Source organism: Stenella coeruleoalba (assembly GCF_951394435.1).
Source record: "Stenella coeruleoalba genome assembly, chromosome: 16".
NCBI classification, from domain to species: Eukaryota; Metazoa; Chordata; class Mammalia; order Artiodactyla; family Delphinidae; genus Stenella; species Stenella coeruleoalba.
The window spans coordinates 53,885,035-53,898,753 of NC_137162.1; the positions used below are offsets into that span (position 1 = coordinate 53,885,035).

A 13,719-nucleotide genomic window follows, 5' to 3' on the forward strand; every position below is an offset into this window, starting at 1 on the left:
CAGAAATGACCGTGCCATGCCTCAGGTCCTGGCTGCTTCAAGTACGGCCGGCCACAGCTGCATCAGTATCACCCCAGAGCTTGTGAGAAATGCAGAATCTCAGGCCCAGCCCAGAACTGTGTTCTAGTAAGATCCCCGGTGATTCAGCCGGTGACCTCAGCCCTCTCCCCAGCCCTGGCCAAGAGAGGCCCACCCACGCCGGACCCACTGATGGGCTGCCCTCCAGATCCGCACTCCCCTGTGCCCTGTCTACCCTCAGTGTACACAGTAAGCAAGGGGCCCTTTGCATGAGGAGATCCTGGCAGAGGGTGAGGATCTGGTTGGCGCTCAGAGATGTGCCCATGGCCCACCCAGTGAGCCTTCCCCAGCTGAGCCGCCAGCACAGGGGTTGTCAGCTCTCAGGCACTCTGCCTACAGGGCACAGCAGAACTCCACCAGGTTTAAGGAGGAGACAGGCAGTGTGCTAAGTGCTCTCCAAGCATTTCATTCAGCGCTCACTTCTGCCTGGTGCGCTACGTGCTTTTAATAGCCTCCTGTTACGGGATGCTTTGTGTGAGTGAAGGTCTCACACTGGACCATCAAGCCGGTCAGTGGAGGAGTGGAGATTTCAACCCCGCAGGCAGGTGACGCTCAGACATAAGCAGGGGCTCTCAGGGGCTCTGAGGAGGTGTGCTCGTGCTGGGCAGACAGCCTGGGAAAGCTTCCCGGAGGAGAGGGGCTTGAGTGGGGCTGGCAGGTTGATGGGACAAGGGTGACCAGTATCCAGAGGCAACAGATGATGAGTCCGAGGTGGAGGGATGGCGAAGGTGTGTGTGTATTTGCGCACGCGCTGCGCTCTCCCAGACGGGGCCAGAGCTCTTCCCAATGTGAGGGGTAGGAGGGCCCCTCTCCTAGGTGCCTCTCACTTTCTAGCACTGTGCCAACCACGGTCCTTCCTTTATATGGGTTACACAGCGTGTTCGCTTATCTTGTGCAGGGCTCTTAACTCTGTGGCCGAAGTAGGAGTAATAGCCCCATTTTACAGTTGGAGAAACAGAGCCTCAGAAAGGTGACGTGCTGAGGAGAGGGCAGAACCCTGGTCTTGGGGCCTCTGTGCTCTTTGTTTCCTTGAGCATCCACACCGCTCCAGGCTGAGACTTCCACGGCCTGTGGAGCTTGTTTCTCCCTTGAGCTGGTAGAGCCCCTCTTCTGGCCCCATCTCAGACTTGATTCTATCCGGGATTCCTGCAGACCCAAGGATCTCCCTTCACTCTTCACGAGGGTCACCATCCGTAAAACGAGGCTAGTGAGAACACTAACACAGAAGACTGCTGTGAGGACTCAATGAAGTAATGCGTGAAAAGTGCTTAGCGCAATGCCTGGCACACAGTCAGCCCTCAATAACTGTTGGCCAGCATTATTTTTTTCTCCCTTGCATCACAATGCAGAGTGCACATACTTAGGCAAGTATTTTAGCAGAGGCTGGAATATGACCGCAGGCCCCGGGGGCATGTGCTGGGCTCGATTCATCTCTGCCAGCCCAGGTACCATACAGTACGACAGGTGCTTAGTACAAGTCTTCTGGAATGAAGGAACAGGTGGAAATCTTTGTTTCAAATGAACTATGATGTAAGAGCTGAGCATTTATAATATTTAAAAGTGAAATGCTTATTTTTGGTAGCAGCTTTAATGAGTTATAATTCAACCATTTACAATATACAAGTTGATGATTCTTCACATATTCACACAGCCGTGCAACCGTCACCACAATCAATTAAAGAACATTTTGGTCACCTCAAAAAGAAGCCTCATACTCTTTAGCTATCACCTTCTGAACCCCCATCTCCTAACATCCACTAATCTACTTTCAGTCTCTGTAGATGTCCCTATTCTGGACATTTCATATAAATAGATTCATATACTATGTGGTCTTTTGTCACCAGATTCTTTCACTTAGCATATTGTTTTCAAGGTTCATGCATGTAATAACATTTATCAGTTCCATGATTCGGGCAGTATTCCATCCTGTTTTATTTTCTGGAAGAGTTTGTGGAGAATTAATATAAATTCTTCTTTAAATAGTTGGTGGAATTCACCTGTGAAGCCATCTGAGCTTGGGCTTTCTTTTGTGAGTAGATGTTTTTTATTACTAATCGAATCCCTTTATTTGTTATGGGTCTATTCTGATTTTCTATTTCTTCTTGTGTCAGTTTCTGTAGCCTGTGTATTTCTAGAATTTGTCCATTTCATCTAAATTATCTAATTTATTGGCATACAGTTTTCATCATATTCCCTTATAATCCTTTTCATTTTGTTTTATAATGTCCCCCTCTTTCACTTCTGATTCTTATAATTTGAGTCTTCTCTCTTTTTTCTATTGGTCATTCTAGCTAAAGGTTTGTCAACTTTGTTGAACTTTGTAAAGAACCAACTTTTGGTTTAGTGGATTTCCTCTATTGTTTTTCTCTTCTTATTTCCTTACTTTCTACTCTAACCTTTTTAAAAATTGTGGCAATATACATATAACATAAAATTTACTATTTTAACCATGTTTCAATGTACACAGTTCAGTGGCATTCAGTACATTCACACTGTTGTGCAACCATCACCATCGTCCATCCCCAGAACTCTTTTCAGATTGCAAAACTGAAACTCTGTACCCATTAAGCAATAATTCCCTCCCCTTCCCTCCCCCAAGCCCTGGCAACTGTTGTTATACTTTCTGTCTCTAAGAATTTCACTACTCCAGGTACCTCATATAAATGGAATCATACAGTATTTATCCTTTTGTGACTAGCTTATTTCACTTAGCATAATGTCCTCAAGGTTCACTCATGTTATACCATGTGTCAGAACTTCCTTCCTTGTTGAAGGCTAAATAATATTCCATTGTGTGTGTGTATCTGTGTGTCTGCCTCATTTTGTTTATCCATTTATTCATCAATGGACAACTGGATTGTTTCTACCTTTTGGCTATTGTGAATAATGCCGCTCTGAACATGGGTGTTCAAATATCTCTTTGAGTCCTGCTTTCAATTCTTCACTCTAATCTTTATTATTTCCTTTCTTTAGCTTGCTTTATGTTTAGTTTGCTCTTCTTTTTCTAGTTTCTTGAGGTGGAAGGTTAGGACACTGATTGTACATCATTTTTTTTTTTAATTAAATGTGGGTGTTTATAGCTATAAATTTTCCTCTGAGCTGCATCCCATAAGTTTGGTATGTTGTGTTTTCATTTTCATTTATCACAGGGCATTTCTCCATTTTTTTTTGCGGTACGCGGGCCTCTCACTGTTGCGGCCTCTCCCGTTGCGGAGCACAGGCTCCGGGCGCGCAGGCTCAGTGGCCATGGCTCATGGGCCCAGCCGCTCCGCGGCATGTGCGATCTTCCCGGACCGGGGCACGAACCCGTGTCCCCTGCATCGGCAGGCGGACTGTCAACCACTGCGCCACCAGGGAAGCCATCTCCATTGTTAAAAGCTATTTCCTTAATGGTTGCTCCAGGGCTTATCTTATACCTCTTAACTCATCGGAATATGCTTTAGATTTATACTGACTTAACTCCAGTGAGAAATGTTACTTAACTACAGTATAGAAATGTCACTCCTTTGTAGCTCTATACTTCTTTCCTTGTTCTTGTGGCATTACTGTTTACATATGACAACTATGTATGTTACAAATTCAACAACACTTGTTATAATTATTACTTTAGTTAACTTGATGTGTTTTAGAGAAGCTGGGAGAAGAAATGAGAGCAATTATATATCCATAGCTTATGTCAGATTAGCCTTCTTATTTCCCATTTCCAATTCTTATCATTTGTTCCTGCGGATTCAAGTTACCACTTGGTGCTCTTTCCTTAGCCCAAGACAGATTTTCTCCTACCCACCTCCTTTGTGCTATTATTGGCAAATGTACTACATTTCTATGTTACAGGACAAATAAGACAATTATATACATATTGTTTTATAAATTGCTTTTTTTTTTTTTTTTTTTTTGCGGTACGCGGGCCTCTCACTGCTGTGGCCTCTCCCGCTGCGGAGCACAGGCTCCGGACGCGCAGGCTCAGCGGCCATGGCTCACGGGCCCAGCCGCTCCGCGGCATGTGGGATCCTCCCGGACCGGGGCACGAACCCGTGTCCCCTGCATCGGCAGGCGGACTCTCAACCACTGCGCCACCAGGGAAGCCCTATAAATTGCTTTTTGAATCAGCTAAGAGAAGAAAAGAAATATGCATTTATACTGTCTTTTACAATTACATAACCACCTTATCAGTGCTCCTTGCTTTTTTTCATGTGTATTTACATTACTCTCTGAGGTCCCTTACTTTCAGCCTGAAGAAGTTCCTTTAGTATTTCTTGGAAGATTGGTGTGCTAGCGGTGAATTCTCTGTTTTTGTTTATTTACCTGAGAATGTCTTTATCTCACTTTCATTTTTTAAAGATTTCTTTGTTGGGTATAAAATTCTTGGCTGACAGATATTTTTAAATTTGAGCACATGAAATATGTTATCCCACTGCCCTCTGTCCTCCATTGTTTCTGATGAGAAGCCAGTTAATATTATTGGAAATCCATCGTAGATGACATGCCATTTTTTTCTCGCTGCTTTTAAGATTGTCTCCTTGTTTTAGGTTTCAGCAGTTTTACTATGATGTGTCCATGTTTGGATCTCTTCATCTTTATCATTCTTGGCGTCTGTTGAGCTGATTGGATGCGTTGATTAAAATTTTAAATCAGATTTGGGAAGTTTTCAGCCATTATTTCTTTGAATAACTTTTCTACTCCTTTCTCTCCTCTCCTTTTTGTGGAATGACTTTTAAATGGTCTAATGCTTTTAAACTCTTAAATGGTCTAACTGGGGGTGGAATGTGCAGAACACTAGGCCAGCCCTGCCTGGGTCCTGAAGCTGCCCATGGAGCCCCAGGCTCTGAAGAAGGTAGCAGTGAAAATGTGGTTAAAGCATTCACTGCCAACAGCCTGGGTAGTGGGATACAGGAACCAGAAGTTGGTAACCTGTTAATTGATTCTTTTCCAACCTTAAGGGTGGAGAGAGGTGTCCAGAGTTCAGCTCATCAGACTGATGAGGCTTCTCATAGGTACCAGGTGCAGTGCAAGGGGATTGGGCACTACAGGAAGAGGGGTAGCCCCAAAAGCAGAGGCAGAAAGTGCTGGAGACAAGTTCCCAGTGTTGGTGAAAGGCAGCCCCTCTTTGTGGGGTGAGGCTGTGCCTGGGCCAGGGTCTTTCTCCAACCAATGTCAGCACTGGCCCAAGAAGACTGGGACTCAAGAATGTCTACCATTCAGCTCTTGACAAATCTGTCCCTGTTGCTGTCCCCACACAGTGTGCCAGGTGTCAATTCAAGGGTAACAATAATATGAACAACAATAATAATAGTCTCTCAGCACTGAGTTTACCACTGAGCTTAGTGTGTAATATGCATTAGCTCATTTAATTGTCTCAAAAACTCTATCAGGTCAATTGCCAGATGATAAAACCGAGGCCCAGAGAAGTTGTGTGGCTTGCCTAAGGTCACACAGCTAATGAACAGCGAAGCTGGAATCGGAACTCAGGCCTTCCTGATTCCAGAGCCCATGCTTTTTAAATTAGATTCTACCATCAGCTTTAGCGTCCAGACTTTGATCTCCACCATCATTCTCAGAAAGGGTTCTTTAGAAAATGGGTTGCTGGAAATAAAGAGGGACAAAGACAATGTGGGCAAAAGCCATATCAGGCCTGGTCTGGCCAAGTCATTGCGTCTTGTTAGAGTCGAACGCTGGTCCAGCCCCAGGGTTTCTGTTGCCCCAGTGCAGTCAAGAAGGCCACTTGTGGCTGAGGCTGCCAGCTCTGGTGACTGCAGAAATCCCAGGTGGCTGTAGGGGCGTCATGGGTGCTCTCTGTTAGGCCTGCCTGCAGGGTCACCTGTGCGTCTCATGCTGGCTTCTGCACACTGGTGTGGCAGGACCTGTTCCGCGTCAGCCGCGCTTGCCTGCATGGGTATGTGTGTTTGTGGTGGGACCTTGGCTCACTGCCACATCCGTGCCCAGCACACACAATCTGCCAGGACAGAGCTGGGCCCAGCACTCAGTACCATTGCCCAGCCTTTCCTGAGCTCCTACTGTGTGTCAGGCCTGTGCTGGATAAAGCTCTACCTTCGTCCTCAGTGGAACAGAGCGGACAACAGAAACGCTGTTGACCATTTAGGGTGACCAGGGCCGCGGTTAAGGTTTGCAGTGAGATACCACCTCTGCCTGGGGGTTCATGGGAGACCTCAGAGAGGAGGCATCTGAGTCTGGAGCAGGGAAGGTTTCCAAGGAAGCGTGTAAATAGTGGGAATTTGCCTTCCGGGAACCCCGAGCCCTTGGCAAAGGCTAGCACTCTGGGTGCCTGAGGGGAGGGGTGGGAGATGTGGCTGCAGCAGGTGGTGAAAGACCTGTGTGCCAGGCTGCACAAACTTGGACTTTCTCTGGAGGGCAAGAAGAAGCCATCCAAGGCTTTTAGGTGACATGCTCGGATTGGCATTTTGAAAGATCATACTGGTGGCAGTTGGGAGGCCCGGCTGGAAGAGGCAAGAGTGCAGACGAAACCAGTCTAGGAACGTGGATAGATGATAAGACCAGATATAAGACAAGGGCAAGCAGAGGTTGGAGGTGAGGGGACAAATTCCAGACATGATGAGAAAGTAGCATCTGTGGGGCATGGTGACCAGGCAGGTGAGGGGGAGAGGGGTAAAGTGTCAGGGAGGACTACCAGATCGCTGAAGGGGCCACCTGGGCCAGTGGGGTGCCACTGCCTGGTATAAAAATACACCTGCCTGAGAAGATAGACTCCTGTTCATCTCATCATTCAGCAGACATTTATTGAACGCTACTATGTGCCAAGCACGTGGTAGGCCCTTGAGGATGCCACTGTGAACAGACCGGGAGAGCTTCCCACTTAATGTTCCAGTGGGCGAAGTCAGATGATAAGCACAAATCAGTAAGAAAAGAAGGAGCTGTGACATGGCAAGGAGTGCCCTGCCGAATATGAGTGCTCTGACCTAGAGGGCCAGGCCGGCTTCTCTGGGAGAGACAGCAGGCACGCTGAGAGCCCACTGTTCTTTCAGGGGCCCACAGAAATGTTGTGATTTTCATTTATTTTAAAACCAGAAGAAAAAAATGAAAGTAATAATAATGAGTATATAATAATGAATCCAGCCTGGGTAATATTTATTTTTATACCAACACAGTCATAAAATAGAATTTTTAATCACTTTTTATGGAGGAGGGGGCCCACAAGTGTCTTAATGTGGCCTTGAAGAGGGTCTGGGCCTGCTTTGGGTCAGGTGACCATTGCAGGCCTCTCTGATGGATGATAGAATGTGAAACCCCCACATACTACCTTTCTCTGAAGCTCAGACAGGGTTGAGGGTCCATATGACGACAGTAAGGACCCTGATGTTAGTGAAGGGACATCTTGTTAAGGTCAAAGGAAACAGCTTCAAGTTTATAACCCCAAAACCAGAGTTCAAGTTCCAGCTCTACTATTTACCAGCTGTGCAACCTTGGATAAGTCACTTAACCTCTCTGGGCCACCATTCCTCATCTCCAAAACATGTCTGCTATTTGGGGCCAGTGCAGGGCTCCCTGCCTTGATGGCCCACTCAGTATCCCTTTAGGGATGGAGACTGGGGTACGGATGGGGAACACTTTCCCTAAGCCCTTTGTCACCCTTCATGGTGCTCAGGCCCAGCCACACCCAGCTGGCAGCCCTCCATCAGGCGCTGAGCTGGGAGCAGGAATTCTCTAAGCCCTCAGCCTCCACCACTCCCAAGATATTCTTGGGGGGCTGGTTGCCCCTTTGAGGGAGGTCTGAGGGGTGTCATCACCTGTGTCTCCTGTGTCCAGCTAAGGACCGGGCACTGTGAGGGGTCTGGGGAAGGTCTGAGCCCAGGGGAGCTGCCATTCCTGAGTCAGCATGCCCAGGGCTGCTAATGAAATCCAGATGTCAGACGGAAAACAATCATCGCCCCCACCCATCTGGCAGCTCGGGTTTCTTGGAGATTGCAAAAGAAGAAGAAAAATAGAGCAGTGAGAGAATCCAATCCTAGAACAGCTGAAACCTTAGAGGTGGGATGTGAATAGTTTCAGGGTCTTGCTGGGGGAGGGGCAGGAGGCAGGGGGAAAGTGAAGGCTGGCCCAGCACCCCCCCCCGCCCCGTCCCCATCCCAGTCTCTGCAGCCCCTGGACCCCAGCTCTTGCACCTCTACCCAGGCCAGAGCAGGCTGGTCCCTGTGGGGTGTCCAAAGGAGGCAGGGAGGGCCATGGCCCTCAGCCCATGTCTGGCCTCTGCCTGGGGTTTCCAACCCCTTGTTGTGGCCCTGACCTCCCTACAGGCCTGGGTTTCCTATGGGGCCACAGTGGCTGAGCCTGGGGAGGGGACAGGCAGAGAGGGACTGAGGGTATGCAGGATTTCCTGTGCAGAACCTCTGGGCAGGGACCATTGATTAGTTCAGAGACATCCATATACTGATGGGGAAACCGAGGTTTTCTCACGGCTGTGGCCAGGACTACAAGTTATGAAAGATTAATAGTGGGAGGAAGGGAAGGAGAGAGGGAAAAGAAAGGAAGAAAGGAAGGGTGGGAAGGGGAGAGAAGGAAGGAGGGGAGGACAAACAGTGTCATTTTACGATTCCAGTGAGGAAGGACTGGGCCCAGGGCAGGTGGCCTGCATCGTATGTAACAAGTATCATTGCAGGGGCTTGCTCCGAATCTTGGGGTCTGGGCTCTGATAGTCCAGTGCTCAGCACAGAACCTGGGATGTCGTGAGCGCTTGGAGGATATTAGCTGGGACGGGTGTTGATGGGGACGATGTAGTGCCTGCTAGTTGGTGTCGGTGCTGGTTTTGGGGTGGTCCCCCCAAACCCTATGTTGTGACCTCGGTCTTTCCTCCCTCCCCTTCCGAGGCCCTCACTTTGTGGCATGGTGGTTCCAAGCATAGCCCTTAAGCCAACCCGCCTGCATTCAACCCCCAGTTTGACCATCATTATTGTTATGCCTCAGCTCAGCTGTTCCAAACTGGTTTGAGAAGTTCTAGAGGTCTAAGAAAACGTTTCAGGATTGTGGGGTCATCCGAGAGGGCTCTGATCCCCCCATCCCACCCTCATCCCACAGGATGGGCTGCCTCTGGGGTGGGCTGCAGGAAGGCCATGTGATGAGGCTGGGCTTCCTCAGGCGCCTTGGGATGGGGGCTGGGACAGGCTCTGATGACTTTGGGTCATGTAGGTTGGCTTGAGGGATGAGAAGTTAGGACCTGGGTCCTGGAGGCTCCACTCTACCCAGGGTGGGTGCTTTGGGAGGAGGGACGATGGGCCATGGCTGGAAGGTGTCAAGTGCCACCTGTGGGCTGTCAGCTCCCCTCTGGCCAGGCAGAGGGATGGACCCGCCAAGTGCTTGCCCTGGCAGAGACAAGTGGGAGCAGCTGTTGGGAGGATGGAGGGACAGGGCGTGGGGGCTCGTGTGGCAGTCACTTTTACATCCTTCCTGCTGCCCCAAGCCTGGCAAGAAAGAGTCTGAGAGGGCCAGTTTCACATCCTCAGCTGCCAGTTCTTCTTTTAAATGGACCACAGGTGGTGACTCAGGGTCCCCAGGAATCTCGCCATGTCAGTTGGCTTCACCTTCTGAATCATCTGTCTCTGGTCTCTGAGGGACAGGGATGTTGGCAGAGCCTGGGAGCCAGAACCTGTCCCTGGTCCTTTAGCCACGTGCAAGGCCTAGTGGATGGAGGGCTGGAGCAGAGCAATTGCATCCTTGTGCTGAATAGCTCTCAGGTGTCACCTCCTCCAGGCAGCCTTCTCTGATTTCCCCTTTCCTCCAAGCTCAAAGGGACCACCCTCCGGAGTCTCAGTGAGCTGGGCTCAGAGCTCACTTCTGCCCTTCCCCAGCTGTATCTTTGTGTATGTTGCACAAGATCACCCAGGCATCTGTGAAATGGGCTCACCCACTTCTTGGGTATTTGTGGGAAATGTGTGGGCAAAGCAGCTGATACTGTACTTGGCATCCCACAAGCGCTCAGTCAATGGCAGCTCTTGTTAGTATTTCTTGCTAGGTTGCTGGGCCTCCATGAGCCTTATCTGCCCTCATTTATAAAGGGAGGCTCACGAGCCTGGCTTTACGGGTTTGATGTGAGGTGGGTGAGAGGCAGCCTGGGATGCCACGGGCCCTGAAGCCTCTTTTTTCTTTTCCCCGCCCCACCCCGGCCAGGCCACTTAACCACACACTCAGGTGCACCGTGCACCCGGGGCCCTCCAGCTTCTGTGCCTCAGCTCATGCCGTCCCCCCAGCCTGCAGTGCCTTTCACTAACATCTTTTTCCCACCCCCCCTTTCAGAGCCCAGCTTGAACTCATCTCCTTGGAGATGCCTTCCGCAGCCATTCCAGGCCCACCAGCTCTCCTCTGGAGCTCCACTTTCCATGATCTGCACCCCTATCCCAGGACCTGATTCTAAGGCCTTTGGTGGCTTCTCACCTGTCCTGCCTCCCCACCTTGTCCCCGGACGACAGGTGATACCCGCTCATTGTATGGCTCTGTGCCCTGCCCTGGTCCTGGAGTGTGGCCTCAGCCTGGGCCCCAGGAGGTGGTCTTGGCCATTTGCCGTTTGAGCTCTGCTGAGACTCTCACACCCCAGGGCTTTGCCTGTGCTGTGCCCTCGGCTGGTAGTTCACTCTCGTTTCTCCATCTTCTCCTCCGAGCTCAGCCCAAATGTGCCCTCTCCCGTGGAGCGGCCTCCTGTGCCCCCTGCCTGGCTCCTACCCTGCCTTGCTGAGCCCTGCCTAGCCTGGGGCCGATCCTCACACAACCGTCTCTCCACTTCCTGGGTGCCTACCCCAGGTAGGGTCTGTGTCTGCTTGGCTGGCAAGAGGTCATGGGCTTTGGGGTCAAAAGCCTTCAGCTCTTATCCCAAGCCTATGGCTCAGTAGTTGTTCAACTTTGGCCAAATTGACCCTGCCCCTGAGCCTTCACGCCCCCTGAGTGCATGAAATAGGGTCAGCCGTTAAGCCCATCAGTCGGGGCTTCTGTGAGATCCAGAAACAATGGGACAGGCAAACCCATTTTGAAAACTATAAAGTTGTACTGTTTGCCCCACTGCCCAGTGAGCAGCTGAGCACAGGCCCTGAACACAGCAGGCGCTCGCAAACTGTGTGCTGAGTTGCTTAGAGGTGAGCAAGCGGGCTTCTAGGGTGGGTGTGAGCCCGGGGGTTGCCGTGGCTCCTGCCCTCATCTGCTGGGGGGTCTTGGAGGCACACCTTGATGGCAGCAGGTTCCCTTCCCACCACATCTGGGTGGCCCCTCGGGATGAGCCTGCACCCCATGGCTTGTCTGGGGTGAGAGGTGGCTCAGTCTCTGGGTTCCACGACTCGGTACCATCGACCTGGCCTGCCTTTAAGATCTGGGCTTCCTTCCTCTCACCCCTGTCCCACATCTAAGGTTTGGGCTGCAGAGAAATCAGGCAGCAGATACAGGGAAGTTGCGCCCATGAAGCGGGGTGGGGAGCCTGGAGAAGTGCGCCCCCCCATGCCTGGCCTGCCAAGCGTCTCCATCTCATCATCTCATAGAAATGCTCACTCTAGCCTGGGCGTGTCTGCGGTCCATCTGTAACCGAGTGTCACGGAGAGGTTAAGCAACTTGCCCTTGCTTCCACAGTCGATTAGGATCAGGCCAAGTCTGTCTGATCGCAGGACCCAGCCTTTTCCACTGTCTTCTCTATCCTTGAGAACAGCCCCATCCGCCAGGACACGCGGTGCATCTGCTGTGCTCTGGCCCAGGCAGAAATCAGGCTGCGGGAGGCTTCCTCTCTGCCTTGTGTCTGCATTTTGTGTGGGGAGGTGAGTGTCTCTCATCCCACAGGTTAAGGAGAGGCGTGTCCTCAAGCAGGATAACAAGGGGTAAAAGCAAACACAAGCCCAAACTCCCCTCCACCACCCGCCCACTGCCCTGCTCCTTGGCGGGGAGTGTGAAGCTTAAACAGGGCCGTGGTCTCCTCCCCCCACAGGCCTTCTGAGCCCTCCCATTCGCCGGTCCCTCCCTCCTGTGTGTTCCCAAAGGACCCTCGCACAACCAGCTTAGTGTCTTTGTCTTCTCTTTTGACTATGATCTGGGTCAGGGTCAGGGTGGGGGGAGTGGGCAGGAAGTCCATGAAATCACTAGCACAGTGCCTGGCGCATGAAAGTGCTGCTTCGATACTGTGCCCCCAGCATCTGCCGTGGCACCTGCCGCAGAGCCGGGCCATCATATGGAGATGGTATTAACAGTACAGTAGCTGACACTTACAGGGAGAGTTCTCTATGTCCCAGGCTCTGCTCTAAGCACTTTACACATATTGACTCGTTTAATCCTCACACCAGCCTTCTGTAGGCTCTTATTATCCCCACTGTACAGAGGAGGAAACTGAGGCACAGAGACAGTATGTGACTTGCTCAGGGTCACACGGCTCAGATCCAATCCCAAGCATTCTTGCTTCAGAGTCTGTGAGGGAGGAAGGGAGAAATAAACAAGACTCAGCTGGGAGGTGGGAAAGGAAAGGGAGGCAGGGAGTGAATGCTGGCTGAGCAACCTCCGTGTGCCAGAGACCACGCTGAGTCCTGGCGCATCCTCCACGTCCTCAGGGATGTCAGTTCTCCCAGTGTCACACAGGAGCCAAGGGCAGGGCGAGGATTTAAGCCCAGCAAGCCTGGCTGTATAGCCTGGCTGATTCCTAACCCTCTGGTCCACCAACCGAGGCCACTGAGAGCCAGATCAGTAGCCAGCACAGCTCAGTGAGGGCCCCCCGGGGACCCTCAGGAGAGCACAGGAGCTGTCTGGCCTCTGCCTCCAGGCCCACACAGTTGAGTGGAAGGCAGGATAGGGAGTTGCTGTGTCAGGCCACTCATTGCCAAGGTGTGTGTGGTTCTGACCAGCCACGGAGGAAGAGTTTAGAGGAGGCACTGTAGCCAGGTGGGTGACCTTGAACAAGCCCCTTGCCCTTGCTACACCTCAGTTTCCCCTTCTGTGCCATGAACCCAGCGATATGCATCCTGTCTGCCCCTCAGGGCTGCTTTGTGGATCTCATGAGCTAACAGAGCTGGAAATGAATTGCAAACCAAGCCAGACAAAAGTAAAGTGTTCTTAGGAATAAAAAATTTTATTTATGAACATCTAAAGGCTTGCTCCTCAAAGTGTGGTCCGCGGACCAGTAGCAGCATCCAGAGCTTATCAGAAATGCAGGACCTCGGGCCCCATCCCAGACCTGCTGAATCGGAATTGGCATTTTCACAAGCTCCCAGGTGATTCGTGGGCATGTTAAAATTTGGGAAACACTGGTCTAAGGACCATCTGGGTTCCTACTTCCCCATTCCTTGAGACTGCCTTTTGGGTTTTCTTTCCATAGCCTGTTAGGGGTTCTTGGCTGGAAATCCCCCATCTCGTTGGAGGAAACACTCTGGACCAGCAGGACCCCTGCCCTGCTAGACTGCTTAGGAGCTGTGGGCATATCTGATTAAAACTGCAATCAGGCAGAAGCTGTGGAGCCTCTGCTGCTCTGGCGGGCTCTGAGGAGTGCCACCCCCATCACTTGTTTGGGAGTTCAGCTCCCACAGGAATCTGCAAGGCCAGCCAGACCTGCTACAGGGACCGGGGAGAGGGGCACCCTCAGCTGAGGTGCAGGAGGACTAGGGATTTCCTCTGAGCAAATAAAGCGCATTTGTGCCCAGATAGGCTCCATCTTCATGC

At 51.0% G+C, this 13,719-nt stretch overlaps 1 protein-coding gene across 1 annotated transcript in view; it reads left to right on the plus strand.

The window, feature by feature from the left end:
- ZCCHC24 (zinc finger CCHC-type containing 24) overlaps window positions 1–13,719 on the plus strand; it is a 61,903-nt gene that overhangs the window by 13,742 nt on the left and 34,442 nt on the right. The gene's annotated exons all lie outside the window — the stretch shown is intronic.